At 39.9% G+C, this 13,248-nt stretch overlaps 1 long non-coding RNA gene across 1 annotated transcript in view; it reads left to right on the top strand.

Annotated features, from left to right (window-relative positions):
- Positions 1-11,251: 11,251 nt before the first annotated feature.
- LOC136546853 (uncharacterized) overlaps positions 11,252-13,248 on the top strand; it is a 148,100-nt gene continuing 146,103 nt past the window's right edge. The window contains exons 1-2 of the long non-coding RNA XR_010781439.1: positions 11,252-11,284; positions 11,368-11,437. This is a non-coding gene — a long non-coding RNA (uncharacterized lncRNA). The remainder of the gene's footprint in view (positions 11,285-11,367; positions 11,438-13,248) is intronic.

Below are 13,248 nucleotides of genomic sequence, written 5' to 3' on the forward strand. Positions count from 1 at the left end.
AGGTCAACTAGTACGGATGGTTATTTATAGAAATATGTTTTTGAGCTATAATTTGATGGATATTTGATAACTTCAGACCTACAAATGTCATCTACAAATGTTACTATCCTCGGCAACCTAAACGCGCACGAGCTCGCCGATATCGAGCAGGTCACTTAGAATTATTTTTTCCATGAAATGAAATACTTAGAAATCATGCCTTTTATTTTTTAGAATTAAATTTTCCATGAAATGAAAAACTTAGAAAATAGTTAGAAAATTGTAGAAAACCCGTACTAGTTGAACTTACGGACCGTGTTCAGGTCGGCGAGCATGTTCTCTGCTGAGCGGTAATGGACGTCAAGGAGGAGCTTTGATTCTACGAGGGAGAGCGGCAACGGTCGTGGAAGACCGTGTTCCCTTTCTCGTAGAATCGGAGCTCTTCCTTGGCCAAGTACGGTGCCGTCCGGTGGAGAAATGCTCGCCGAGTTGATCACGTAAGCAAGGTCAACTAGTACGGATTGTTATTTATTGAAACATGTTTTTGAGCTATAATTTGATGGATATTTGATAACTTCAGACCTACAAATGTGATCTACAAATGTTACTATCCTCGGCAACCTAAACGTCCGCGAGCTCGCCGATATCAAGCAGGTCACTTAGAATTATTTTTTCCATGAAATGAACTACTTAGAAATCATGCCTTTTTTTAGAATTAAATTTTCCATGAAATGAAAAACTTAGTAAATAGTTAGAAAATTATAGAAAATCCGTACTAGTTGAACTTGTGGACCGTGTTTAGCTCGGTCAACATGTTCTCTGCCGAGCGGTAATGGACGTCAAGGAGGAACTTTGATGCTACGAGGGAGAGCGGCAACGGTCGTGGAAGACCGTGTTCCCTTTCTCGTAGAATCGGAGCTCTTCCTTGGCCAAGTACGGTGCCATCCAGTGGAGAAATGCTGGCCGAGATGATCACGTAAGCAATGTCAACTAGTACGGATGGTTATTTATTGAAACATGTGAAATCCGTACTAGTTTTGTTTAAATATATCATTTTAGAAAATATGAAATTAACACTAGTTTGCAAAAATAAGTATAGAAAGTAGATGACAACTGGTACCGGATCATCGGCCTCTCGTTCGGTTGTGAAACGACTGAGGCCAGAACTCCCTCTCATTATCTGCGGCAAGTGTAAGCAGAAGATTGGAATGGAGTACCGAGTTAAGAGATAGGGACCCAACAAGGGTCGTGTTTTCTACAAGTGCCCGGATCGCGATGTGAGTTTCTTACGCATTTTATAATTATGGCTAATTGACCTGCTTTTCTTGAATATTTTTGACTAAATATTTTTTGGCTTTAATTTCAGTGGGAGGGCAATGGATGCGATGGTTGGTACTGGGAGGAAGATTATGCTACATACGTGCAGAATTTGGGTGCGCTTGAGGTAGTGGCTGCTGCTGATGAGGCAGTGAGCCAGCAGGAGAAGCTTATTGATATTCAACAGAAGAATGATTTGTCTGTTTTAGTTGCGTATGATCACGAAATAATTATGTTACTGAAGTGCATTATAGTTTTAGTTTATTTAGTGATAGTTGGGATTGCTTACGTTGTAGCCAGACTTAGTTAATTAATCAACCGTGTGTGTATCATTTATGTTGTGTAATAAAATACTTAATTATGTTCAAGGTTTTCATAATTTGTCGTGTAATACAGATTATGTCACGCCATTGGATGTACAATGCCGATCGCCACTCCCAAGACTTTATTGAGGGCTTGCACTATTTCTTAGGTGTGGCCGAGGCAAATAAGCGGGATGGTTTCATGTGCTGTCCATGTGCCATATGTAAGAATTTAAAGGAATATTCAAGCTCAATGAGTCTTCATTCACATTTGCTTAAGTCAGGTTTCATGTCAAACTATATATGTTGGACTAAGCATGGAGAAAGCGGGGTCATGATGGAAGAAGGTTAAGGAGAAGATTTAGACATTGATGACATTATTGCTCAGTATGGTGCCTTTGATGATACTACAATGGGGGGAGATGAAGAAGAGGTAGCGGTAGAAGATGATCTCGGTGATGCTCTTGGCGATGCCATTCATGATGCACAACAAGAATGGGAATGTGAAAAAGAGAAAGTTAAGCTCGAGCGCATGCTTGAGGATCATAGGAAGTTGCTATACCCGACGGCCGAAGAGGGGCAAAAAAAGCTGGGTACAACACTGGAATTGCTACAGTGGAAGGCAAAGAATGGTATATCCGACAAGGCATTTGGGAATTTATTGAACCTCATAAAGAAGATGCTTCCGAAGCCAAATGAATTGCCCACCACTACGTACGAAGCAAAAAAGGTTGTCTGCCCATTGGGATTAAAAATCCAGAAGATACATGCATGTCCTAATGACTACATCCTCTACCATGGCAATGGATACGAGAATTTGGATGAATGCCTGGTATATAAAGCATCGCGGTATAAGATCAGGCGCGATGATCCTAGTGACGTCGAGGATGAACAACGTCCTAGAAAGAAAATCCCTGCCAAGGTTATGTGGTATGCTCCTATAATACCACGCTTAAAACGTTTGTTCAGAAATAAAGACCATGCAAAGTTGTTGCGGTGGTATAAAGAAGACCATAAGGTAGACAACATGCTGAGACACCCAGCTGATTGGTCCCAGTGGAGAGCGATAGACAGGGAATTTCTAGAGTTTGCAAATGAGGCTAGAAACTTAAGGTTCGCCTTAAGTACAGATGGTATGAATCCTTTTGGAGAGCAGAGCACTAGTCATAGCACTTGGCCAGTTACTCTATGTATCTACAACCTTCCTCCATGGTTATGCATGAAGCGGAAGTTCATTATGATGCCGATCCTCATCCAAGGTTCGAGGCAGCCTGGCAACGATATTGATGTCTATCTGAAGCCATTACTTGAAGAACTTCTAGTTTTATGGAACAAACCAGGTGTACGTGTCTGGGATGAGTACAAATAAGAACACTTTGACCTACGAGCAATGTTGTTCGTAACAATCAATGATTGGCCTGCTTTAAGTAATCTTTCAGGTCAGACAAACAAAGGATATAATGCATGCACACATTGTTTTGATGACCTTGACAGTATATATTTGAAAAGATGTCGAAAGGTCATGTACCTTGGCCATCGTCGATTCCTTCCGTTGAATCACCAAGTAAGAAAGAAAGGGAAGCATTTTAAAGGTAAGCCAGACCACCAGAAGAAGCCTCATAACCGAACCGGGGAAGATGTACTCGCAATGGTCAAGGATGTGAAAGTAGTATTTGGAAAGGGACAAGGCAGTGAATCTGTTCCCAAAGATGCTAAGGGACATGCACCCATGTGGAAGAAGAAGTCCATCTTTTGGGAGCTACCCTATTGGCAAGTCCTAGAGGTCCGCAACGCAATCGACGTGATGCACCTAACAAAGAATCTTTGTGTGAACCTGTTAGGATTCATGGGTGTGTATGGGAAGCCAAAGGATTCACTTGAAGCACGCCAGGACTTGCAGGGCATGAAAGAACGAGACAACCTTCATCCAGAGAAGACAGATGATGGACGTCATTACTTAAGTCCTGCTAGCTACACGCTTAGCAAAGAAGAGAGGGACAGCATGTTCGAATGTCTAAGCAGCATCAAGGTCCCATCAGGATTCTCCTCCAATATAAAGGGTATAATAAATGTGCCAGATAAGAAACTCCTAAACTTAAAGTCCCATGACTGCCATGTGCTTATGACGCAATTGCTTCCAGTTGCTTTAAGAGGAATTCTACCTCCACATGTACGTCTAGCCACCGTGAAGCTATGTGCATTCCTCAATGCAATTTCTCAGAAGGCAATCAATCCAGTGGAACTAGCTACTCTATAGAATGATGTGGTTCAATGTCTTGTCAGCTTTGAGTTGGTGTTCCCTCCATCCTTCTTTAATATCATGACACACATCCTAGTTCATTTGGTGAAGGAGATTAGTATTCTTGGACCTGTGTTCTTACATAACATGTTCCCCTTCGAGAGGTTTATGGGAGTCTTGAAGAAATATGTGAAAGTCCGTTCTAAGCCTGAAGGAAGCATCGCCCAGGGCTATGGAACAGAGGAGGTCATTGAGTTCTGTGTTGACTTTATTCCTGACCTTGCCCCGATTGGCGTTCCCGAATCACGACACGAGGGGCGACTCAGTGGTAAAGGAACTTTAGGGAAGAAAACATATATCGGCATGGAAGACAATTATTTCAATAAAGCATACTACACAGTTCTTTAGAACTCATCATTGGTGCATCCGTACATCGAGATACATAAGGAGTTCTTACGATCCAAGTTTCTAGGGAAGACTGAAGCTTGGATTAGGCGTCAGCACATGGAAAATTTCAGTGGTTGGTTGTGAAAAGAATGTCAAGGCGATGATAATATTGATGAGCAACTGTATTTGTTGGCTAGGCAGCCATCGTGGCATATCCTCACGTACCAAGGGTACGAGATAAATGGGAATACATTTTACACATTTGCCCAAGATATAAGGAGCACCAATCAAAATAGTGGTGTTCACATAGATGGCACAGATCCAAATGGGAATATACAAACATATTATGGCCGCATAGAAGAGATATGGGAACTAGACTACGCACCTAATTTTAAAGTCCCTTTGTTCCGGTGCCAATGGGTGAAGCTGACCGAAGGAGGGGTAACAGTCGACAAAGAGTATGGAATGACAACAGTGGACCTCAACAATATTGGGTACAAAGAGGAACCATTCATCCTTGCCGCCGATGTGAGTCAGGTGTTCTATGTGAAAGACATATCTACAAAATCAAAGAGAGGAAAAAACGAAGACATAAACTCAATGATCAATGAGCCAAAGCGCCACATAATTCTTTCTGGAAAAATAAATATAGTGGGAATTGAAGACAAGTCAGACATGTCAGAAGATTACGAAAGAAATGTCCAAATTCCACCCTTCATAGTGAAGAAAGATCCAAGCATCATGTTAAATGATGAAGACACTCCATGGTTACGACAAGATCATAACCAAGGGTCATACGTCAAGAAGAAATTCACTGTTGTGCCCGCATGATACAACGATGCATGTTTAATATATTATGTTTTAGAGACGCATATTATGTAATATGTTATGACTTCATAATTGTAGATCTTGCTGAGATGATCAAACTCAAAAAGATCTACAATTGTTGTGTTTGGTCAACTTTCCATTTGAGAAAGTTTGGATGGTTCAAATTTGTGATTTTTAAATTTCGACGCCTACAAACTAGTTTTCGGGACCCTATATTGTCTCAAATTGAAAAGTTTTGAATACCAAGTTTATTAAGCTCATCAATATATACAATCCTTATATAGGCCATTTTTTCATTTGAGAAAGCTTGAACAAAATGTAGTTCAAATTTCACAAGTGTGTGACATAGTTTTATAAAGTATATATGAGATTCAAGAAGTTATGACTAGTGTTTGATAAAAATTTCTCAAATGGGAAAATGAGCTATGTAACAATTGTAGATCTTGCTGAGATGATCAAACTTGGTATTCAGAGTTTTTTCATCTGAGGTCATTTAGTGTCTCATTTGAGCAAGTTTGACCAAGTCAAATTTGGTCAAATAAAAAAACAATACTTTGACTCTAGTATTATGAACTCTAAATGACTTCAAATTGAAAAGTTTTGAATACCAAGTTTGTTAAACTCAAAAAGATCTACAATTGTTGTTTTGGTCAACTTTCCATTTGAAAAAATTTGGACGATTCAAATTTGTGATTTTTAAATTTCGACGCCTATAAACTAGTTTTCGGGACCCTATATTGTCTCAAATTGAAACGTTTTGAATACCAAGTTTGTTAAGCTCATCAATATCTACAATCCTTATATAGGCCATTTTTTCATTTGAGAAAGCTTGAACAAAATGTAGTTCAAATTTCACAAGTGTGTGACATAGTTTTAGAAAGTATATATGAGATTCAAGAAGTTGTGACTAGTGTTTGATAAAAAATTCTCAAATGGGAAAATGAGCTATGTAACAATTGTAGATCTTGCTGAGATGATCAAACTTGGTATTCAGAGTTTTTTCATCTGAGGTCATTTAGTGTCTCATTTGAGCAAGTTTGACCAAGTCAAATTTAGTCAAATAAAAAAACAACACTTTGACTCTAGTATTATGAACTCTAAATAACTTAAAATTGAAAAGTTTTGAATACCAAGTTTGTTAAAATCAAAAAGATCTACAATTGTTGTTTTGGTCAACTTTCCATTTGAGAAAGTTTGGACGTTTCAAATTTGTGATTTTTAAATTTCGACGCCTATAAACTAGTTTTCGGGACCCTAGATTGTCTCAAATTGAAAAGTTTTGAATACCGAGGTTGTTAAGCTCATCAATATATACAATCCTTATATAGGCCATTTTTCATTTGAAAAAGTTGTAGAACAAAAAATACTACATTTTCTTTATTTTTATAGGTTCAACAAAAAATTCCTGTCAATTTTGGTCAAAAACCGAGAAAAAATTGAAACATTGACGTTACAATAATGTGATAATAAATTTCCTGTCGAATAATATTAGTTTTATTAATTTTAAGTTACAAATATATTTTTGCATTAACAAAATACTTAGTATTAGTAACATTTATATTCTATATTCATAAAAGAAATTAAAAACTTTAGGTTACAAAATTTTCCTATTTACAATAAATAATTAGTTAATCAATAGTATTTTTTAAAATAAATATTGCAAAGTATTGAAGTTGCTATGGAATTAATTGATTAACCTAGTATTAAACAAAATCAAAATCCCAGGCCTTTCCAATTACGCTGGCGGGTTGCCAAAATTTTCAGGGCTTCAGTCCCGACCCAGACCAAGAACCGGGACTAAAGGGTGGGCGGCAATTTCGGTGCCCACCAAAAAATACCTTTAGTCCTGGCTGGTAACACCAGCCGGGACTAAAAGACATTTAGTCCCGGCTGGTAAGACCAACCGGGACTAAAGGGTTGGACCTTTAGTCCCGGTTGGTCTTATCAGCCGGGACTAAAGGGTCCCGGCCTATATATATCGAACGTCTGTTTTGTTCATCTTCGATCTCGCCTCCGTCGCTCAGCCCCGCCCGGCCGCGCCATCCGCCGTCGTCGAGCTCGTCTCTGCCGCGCCGCCATCGTCGTCTACCCCCGCCCGACCACGCCATTCTCCTGGCCCGCATCGCCGCATCCCGTCTCCGCCGCCGCACCCGACCCCACCCTCCATCGCCGACGCTTCCCGCGCGCCCACCGTACGGCCTCCGTCGAACTCTTGATCTGCTACTCTCGATCGGCCATGTTTTTTAGATTTTTGTTTACAAAGTCTCGGCTGTATGTTAGATTAAAATGTATTAAATTTTAATTAGTAGTTTATTGTTAGTTTTTTAGTTATTTTTTAGATAGTTTTTGATATATTAGATTTAAATGTATTAAATTTTGATTAGTATTTTATTTAGATAGTTTTTAGATAGTTTTTTATTATAGTTTTTGATATATGTTAGATTAAAATGTATTATCTATAACTAGTTTATCTAATTTCATGTTAGATTTATTTAATTGGATTTAGTAATTATATATTCTATCTCTCTATATATATTATATCTAGAGAGAGATTCTATATGTATACATATGTACTTAATTATTTCTATATGTATATATACATGTACTTATTTTCATGTGTTGAGAGAGAGAGAAAATTGTATCTAGAGAGACATTCTATGTGTATCACATGCATATCTAGAGATATAGACATATGCACTTATTTCTATGTGTTGAGAGAGAGAGAAAATATATTGTATCATTCTATGTGTATATATATACATGTACTTATTTCCATGTTTTTGGATCGAAAGTGTTTTTGATTCGATTCCAAAGCCTATACCTTATTATTGTTTATCCTTATGAAATATTATGTGTTATTATATTTAATTGGATTTAGTAATTCTATATGTGTTATCACATGTACTTATGTTATGTACCATTGTAATTCTATCTATGTGTTATCTTGAAGATACAAATGGCTGCTCCGGATGATAACTTGAGTGATGACATAATGGCGGATATTATCAACACCGACACCAATGTGGATGTAGATGACACGAGTCAGTACTTTGCTGATTATGAGGATATCCTGAATATGCCGGTGGTTGAAGATCAACAAATTGTCGCGCAAGAAAATACTGGCGAGGTATATTCGATTATCTATCATCTCTTATAGATGCATGCGTACGTATATTTGTTGTTAATCGTTGTGTTTCTACTCATGTAGCCAGTCTTTGGATCTACATCAACCACCGACAAAAGTAGGAAAGTCCGAGGGCCAAAAAAGCCATTAGAGGGCCGCTTCATAATATCAGAATTCGATACTGACACCGGCAAACCATTGGGACCACATGCTCAGACATATGTCAATCAATGTGGGTTCGTTGTAAGGGATAGGATCCCAGTTAGTGCTCGTGAATGGAAGCAGAAGATATCTGCTCCTAATGTTAGTTTTGTATCTGATCATGACAAGAACCTAGCTTGGAGAGATATCACTCAGCATTTCACATTACAAGCAGATGATGCTTTGAAGGAGCTAGTGAGGGATTGGACAATGAAGAAGATGGCAACATTGTTCCAGGGTTGGAAGAAGACATTGTATAAAAAGTTTATCTTGAAGAATGCTACGCCGAATTTCAATGCTAAGGCGTTTGTCAAGTTGGAGTCCCATTAGGATGCCTTCGTAGAATACAAGACATCCCAAGACAGTGAGGAACGTGTGATGAGGAATCGGTAGAATGCCTGACAGAAGCAATACCATCATCGCATGGGATCAGGTGGTTATAAGAGTGCTATTCCCAAGTGGCAGAACCTAGAAGAAGAGATTACTGCCAAGGGAATCATACCTAAAACAATAGAGAAGAACTGGTCTCAACACGTGAAGAATTGGTTCTACGCTCATGGGGCAAGCTAATTTTCGGCCAAAAAATTGAGAGAGCAACACAGAGACTAGCTCGTGCTAGGGAAGAAGCTGATAGTGGTGTTTTCAAGCCCAACAGAGAGAAGGATGAATTGACATATGCCCTAGAGAATCCCGAACACGGTGGTCGAACAAGAGGCTATGGGGCAGTTCCGTGGCTACACGCATTCCCAGCAGACAAGGATACCTACAGAAGCCGCCAGAGAAAGAAGGATGAGGAGGCAGAACGAATCCGTGCATTGGAGCAATTTGTTGATGAGTCACGACAAGCATTGCTTGAATCACGTGAACGAGAAAAATCTCTTGAGGCAAGAATGCAAGAGGAGATCAAAAGGCAAGTGTAGCTAGCAATGAGTCAAATGCAATCGCAATCAACGCTGGGAGTCACCATTAGCCCCATTGGTCAGATAAAAAGCAGTTGTGCTTCTACGGAGCTGCCAGTTATTCAAGACGACGCTGGGTTGCGCTTCCCTGTTGATGACATTACCGAGCCTCTAACAACATGTGAGCTGCACATTCCAGATGGTAATAATGCATCAATCATGGTGGCTGTCGGGGTTGTATCTCCAATAGACCAAACGAAGACACCAAGAATCCATGGGTCAGTTATTCAACCTGGATATGCTAGCGTCTCAGTCGATAGAGTGCTCAAAGGTTACAACAATGTTCCTCTTGACATTGAAGGCGGTGATGGGGAGAAGACACTAGGAGAAGCAGAGGACATTTATTCAATGGCGCAAACGCTTCATCATCATTCCTGGGGCACCACCGCTTCCCCTACCTCACCCTATGTACGAATGAAAGTGAATGAAATATTATTTTCCATTAATTTTCTATTGGCTTCAAAAATAATTGACACACAACTTGTTTTTGTAGCAGGGTCTCCCCCCTGCCTAGCCTAATCATTCATTCCCCATCTCATCATAGCGTCGCGGGGGGCGAGACGACTTCATCTCCACGACGATCGCCAACTCCTACACCGGCCCCATCGCCTCCACAACGATCTCCAACTCCTACACCGGCCCCACCGCCTCCACAACGATCTCCAACGCCTCCACGCCGGTCTCCACCAACACTGGCCACATCGCCTCCACGCCGGTCTCCAACACCGCCCCACCCCCTCCACAGCGACGCACTACAAAGACGTCAAAGGTCCCGGCGGCAAAGAAGACCCCAAGAAAAAGAGTTATTTCTCAAGAAATACTTCCTAAAAAGACTGATGAGCAAATAGCAGCTGAAGAAGACAAAAAAGTGAAAGATTTTTTTTATAGATACCAAAAACAAGAGTCAAGCGAAGCTTAAGGAGAAGCCGTACTTTTACCTACCACGAGAGGTGCTGAGGCAGAAGGTCGATGCTCACAAGAAAAAGATGATTGAACTTCGTAAGCCTTCGCCACTATCAGACTATGACCGCTCCCTCGTGAAGTCACATGATGCAGATAAGAAAAGGAAAAGAGCATCAGGGAAGGATGTCCCACAGCTCGGACAACAGAAGCAACCAATGCAAAATCTTGTTGTTGCTAATGAATATGGTTCCAACATAGAAGTCTATCGACCAGACAACTCTAGAGAAGTGTCGGTTCAAGCCCTTAATGCTTTTTTTCAAGATACCTGGAAGACTTATAAATATGACAAAAGTCTATACAACCCTGCGGCTCTGAATGAATTGGGTACGCAAATGTACTTGCTCAACAAGTGGTACATGCAGGCGTGTGGCAGGGGTGAGCAGTGGATCTTTGTCAGATTTAGAGACCATCATTACTTCCGTGGCGATGACATCTTACATATTAGTTTCGAAGAATTGCATCAACTATACCACATGGACGCTCTGGACAAATCAACCATTAGCTCCTTTTGTTTGTAAGTGATTCTTACTTTTATTTAATAAACTCACTTCCATGCGTACGTGTATATAATTATCCTCACATGTAACTTATATTTATATACAGATTCCAGATGTCAGAGCTCCAAAGAATACAAGACACCAGTGTTGGCTTCATTGATCCTTATATCGTATTCAAAACCGGTATTATTGTGAAGGAGCGGTGGGTATCTGAAGCACAGGAGAATATCATGATGTTCTTCGTGAAGCAGCACGACAAGACAACAATACTTTTCCTGTACAACTTTGAGTAAGTGTTAATAATAATGTAGTCTGCACATTTTATGTAATATCAATACAACTTATATGCATGTACGTGTGTGTATAAACCAATGCAGGTTTCACTGGATACTTATTGTCACTGAGTTAAACTCAAGTCGGTTAGTAATCTTTGACTCGTTGAGAAAAGAGCGGGCACTATACCAAGATATGATAGACATTATCCAGGGGTAATTTCGATCTCTCACGCACAACTATTATTGAATAGACTCTGCCATAATTTATTAACGATCGTACATTATTGGTCGCACAGGGTTTGGAAAGAGTTTATTCGGCAACATCGCAAGGATTGTAAGGCACCACTTAATGTAGTTGAAATACCAGTAAGTTGTACTATATACACTTCCCCACGTGTTTAATTATACTATATCGTACTTCAATTTACGTGTGAGATGATGAGAATAATCTTCTTCTCGTACAGTGGTGTTTGCGGCAGGAACCAGGTAATAACTTGTGTGGATACTACGTTTGTGAATTTATCACTGCGCACATAAGAAGAACTCCTAAAGATGTCCTCAGAGTACGTATATATCAATTTTTTATTTATTTTTAAATGAATATATATATATATATGTATTAATACTTTTCCTTTTATTTCAAATGCAAGACTGAATGGTTGAAACGAAGAGTCATGCAAAAAGACCATCTGAAAGCAGTTCAAGAGTCAATAGCAGGATATCTTCTAGAAAAAGTGCTAAATCCCAACGGCGAGTTCTACTTTGATCCTAAGGAATAAATGATGTAAATTAAATGTTTATTGATATCGTTATTTTCAAGAACAAGATTATGAAAGTGTTGTATATATACATATATATATATATATCTATAATATATATAGGTTCATACTTTATTCGAATATAATAATGCTCGAGATGAGAATTAGATGTAATTATATGCGTGCGTGTATTTATATTAGCAGCGTAGAATACGTACATAAAAACATATTATATATTAAACAAATACGTGTAACTGAACTGAAAACAAATTAAACAAAAAAAAAAGAAAAAGAAAAGGAACCTTTAGTCCCGGTTGGGGTTACCAACCGGGACTAAAGGGTGCGGCCACGTTTGCTCGGCTGGAGGGCCTTTAGTCCCGGTTGGTAACACCAACCGGGACTAAAGGTCCCTCTTTAGTCCCGCCTCGATGACCCAGGACTAAAGGTGGCACCTTTAGTCCCGGGATCGTTGTCCCGGCGCGGTAACCAGGACTAAAGGCCGTTACCGCCCGGGACAACAAGTCCATTCTGTAGTAGTGGGAAGAAGAGAGGCCAGCGATGAAGCAAGAACACTGAGCTCGGAGTGGCTCGGGCTCAGGGAGGAACAAGGGCTATATAAGAGGGGACCTTTAGTCCCGGTTGGAGACAGAAACCGGGACTAAAGGTACCTTTCTAGTCCCGGACGGAGCCTCTAGCTGGGAGTAGACTATTACTCCCGGTTGGAGGGACCAACCGGGAGTAAAAGTTAACCTTTAGTCCCGGTTGGTAATTCCAACCGGGACTTAAGGTCCCCTGCAGCAAAAGCCTGCCGCAGTAGCCGTTGGGCAGGGACCTTTAGTCCCGGTTAGAGCTACAAACCGGGACTAAATGTATCTCTAGTTTCGGGCGCGAAAAATACCGGGACTAAAGCCAAATTTTGAGGTGGGATCAAAGGTCATTTCTCTACTAGTGTGCAGGTTCCTACACTTCGCTTACATATGCTATCTACCTGTGCACAAATATACACAAACGAAGACTGTGCCTAAATTACATATTTGTTAGATTGCTTTGTTCTTTGTGCTAGGCAATAATCTGTATGGTTGGTCCGTTTCTGTAAACCAAAAGCCTAGTAGACATCTTTGCCTATGTAACCGTGTACTTGTCACCCTCATAGTCAATCTAAAGTTTATGGTAGTTCACTCTTTACTTTCATGAATCACTCTATGTATAGTACCAATAATAATTGGTTTATACGATACGACTAAGCAAGGCGATAGCCATGCATGCCTATATATAAAATGATTTATACAAGCTCAATCACCAATAGTGTAATTTCAGGATTGTCAAGCTGCAACAAGCGAAAGGCACTGCATATAATTGTGTGAGAGCACATAGAAGATTTACTATGATCTAGCAGGTGGCTTAATTATGGCCAGGGAA

The sequence above is a fragment of the Miscanthus floridulus genome, chromosome 3 (genome assembly GCF_019320115.1).
Source record: "Miscanthus floridulus cultivar M001 chromosome 3, ASM1932011v1, whole genome shotgun sequence".
NCBI lineage: Eukaryota > Viridiplantae > Streptophyta > Magnoliopsida > Poales > Poaceae > Miscanthus > Miscanthus floridulus.